We start from the raw sequence: 2,862 nt of genomic DNA on the forward strand, positions 1-2,862 counted from the left end.
GCAGCGCGCGGGCGCAGGGCCACGGTTGTTCCCGCCCCCAACGTTGCGCAGGGCTCGCACAGACCCAGCCCCACGGACGCGCCGCCTCCTGGACGGCGCTCTCTGGGACCGCGCGCCCAGCTCTGCCCTTCTCCGCAGCGCCCCCTGTGACAAAGTATGGAATTACATGCGCCCCACCAGACCCGAGATATGGATTTACCAGGGATCTGGAAAAATACAGTGATGGAACGGATATGTTAAGTTCTAGTTATGACTGAACTCCAGCATTTATGAAACCTTCATGAACAGAACAAGAACGTTCTCTATTTAAAACTGATAGTAGAAAGAGCCCATGCAAAGGCTGGTGTTGGACTGGAATGGGAGGGAGGCTATATAGCCTCTATAGTTTTAAATAAAATTTAAAGAGATTCGGTTCAGAGCAACAAAATTGGATCACAGTTTGTTTGTTTGTTTGTTTTTCTTTTTTTTTTTTTTTTGAGACAGAGTCTCGCTCTGTGGCCCAGGCTGAAGTGCAGCGGCGCGATCTCAGCTCACTGCAAGCTCTGCTTCCCAGGTTCACGCCATTCTCCTGCCTCAGCCTCCGGAGTAGCTGGGACTACAGGCGCCCGTCACCTCGCCCGGCTAATTTTTTGTAGTTTTAGTAGAGACGGGGTTTCACCGTGTTAGCCAGGATGGTCTCGATTTCCTGACCTCGTGGATCACACATTTTTGTCTCACCTCCCTTCAGAGAGCCTGTTAACATGAAGGCAGAGAAATCGTAAAAAGGAATAAGCTAATGTTCCGTCTGTTTGCACTGCTGTAACAAAGTACTTGAGATTGGGCAATTTATTAACAACAGAAATGTATGTTCTTGCAGTTCTGGAAGCTGGGAGGTCCAAGATCAAGGTCGCAGCAGGTTCCATGTCTGAGGACCGCCCGTTCCTCACAGATAGCACCGCCGAGGCGTCCTCACATGGTAAAAAAGGGAGCCACTCTCCGAATCCCTTTTATAAGAGTCCTAATCCCATAATGGGGACGCTGCTCTTCTGACTTAATCGTCTCCTAAGGGCCCCTCCTCTCAGGACTATCGCATTCCCATGAAGTTTCAGGACATGCATTTGGGGGAACACATTCAGACCATAGCAGCCAATAACAATGGTGTTCTGGAAGGGAAGTTACCAAGGATAACTGATGTCCACAAGGTTCCAGGTGATGAAGAGGCTTCTGACGAATAATAATGTTTTTGTTTGTTTGATCGGTTTGTTTTGAGACAGAGTCTCACTTTGTTGCCCAGGCTGGAGTGCAGTGGCAGGATCTCAGCTCACCGCAACCTCCGCCTCCCAGGTTCCAGCGATTCTCCTGCCTCAGCCTCCCCAGTAGCTGGGATTCTAGGCGCATGCCACCAGGCCCGGCTAATTTTTGTATTTTTGGTAGATACAGGGTTTTGCCATGTTATCCAGGTTGGTTTCGTTCCTGACCTCAAGCGATCTGCCTGCCTCGGCTTCCCAAAGTGCTGGGATTACAGGCGTGAGCCACCGTACCTGGCTGATAAAAAATTTTTTTTGAGACAGAGTCTTGTCCTGTCACCCAGGATGTAGTGGAGTGGAGTGACGCAATCTTGGCTCACTGCAACCTTTGCCTCCCAGGTTCAAGCAATTCTCCTGCCTCAGCCTCCCAAGTAGCTGGGATTACAGGCACATGCCACCATGCCCAGCTAATTTTTGTATTTTTAGCAGAGATGGGACTTCACCATATTGGTCAGGTTTGTCTCAAACTCCTGATGTTAAGTGATCCATCCACCTCAGCCTCCCAAAGTGCTGGGACTACAGGCGTGAGCCACCGTGCCCACCCTGAAAACTTCTTTAAGAATCATTGAATCGTACAGTTAAAATAAATGAATTTTATGCTACATAAATCATACCTTTTAAAATCTTTTTAAAAAGTGACCAATTCACTAATCTGCCAAGCAAGGTGGCTCATGCCTGTAAACCCAACACTTTTGGGAGGCCAAGGCTGGAGGATTGCTTGAGCCCAGGAGTTTGGGACCAGCCTAGGCAACATAGGGAAACCTTGTCTCTACTAAAAATTCAAAAATTAGTCGGGTGTAGTGGCACACACCTATAGTCCCAGCTAACTCCAGAGGCTGAGGTAGGAGGATCCCTTGAGCCCCGGAGGTCAAGGCTGCCGTGAGTGATCATTGCTCCACTGTACTCCAGCCTGGGCAACAGAAGAAGGCCCTGTCTCAACAAACAAACAAACAAACAAAAAAACCCACAAGACTTTAAAGATGGCTCAGGAATTTGGTAAATAATTAAAGCTGAAACTTGTTGTTATATCAGTTGAAATGGAAAGACCTGTGATTTACAGGTATTTCCCAGTGGAGCTGGACTTCTCGTTGGCATTTCAGATTCTGTAGGATTATTTTTGTGACAGTGATTAGTGCTGACAGCTTTTTTCCATTCACTGTGTTATATCCAGTGCTGGTCCTGGAAATAAATGGTGTTGCTCCACCAAATTAATCATAATAAAGAAAGAAAGGGAAAGAAAAATAAATAGAACAAGAAGAAAAAGATAGAAATAAGAAATTCCACCAAGCACAGTGGCTCACGTTTATAATCCCAGCACTTTGGGAGGCCAAGGTGCGGATCACGAAATCAGGAGTTCGAGACCAACCTGGCCAACATGGTGAAACCTGTCTCTACTAAAAAATAGCCGGGCGTGGTGGCAGGCGCCTGTAATCTCAGCTACTCAAGAGGCTGAGGCGGGGGAATCGCTTGAACCCCGGAGGCAGAGGTTGCAGTGAGCCGAGATCTTGCCATTGCACTTCAGTCTGGGCAACAAGGGCAAAACTCCATCTCAAAAAAAAAAAAAAGAAAAAAAAAA

This window comes from Theropithecus gelada, chromosome 20, assembly GCF_003255815.1.
Source record: "Theropithecus gelada isolate Dixy chromosome 20, Tgel_1.0, whole genome shotgun sequence".
NCBI classification, from domain to species: domain Eukaryota; kingdom Metazoa; phylum Chordata; class Mammalia; order Primates; family Cercopithecidae; genus Theropithecus; species Theropithecus gelada.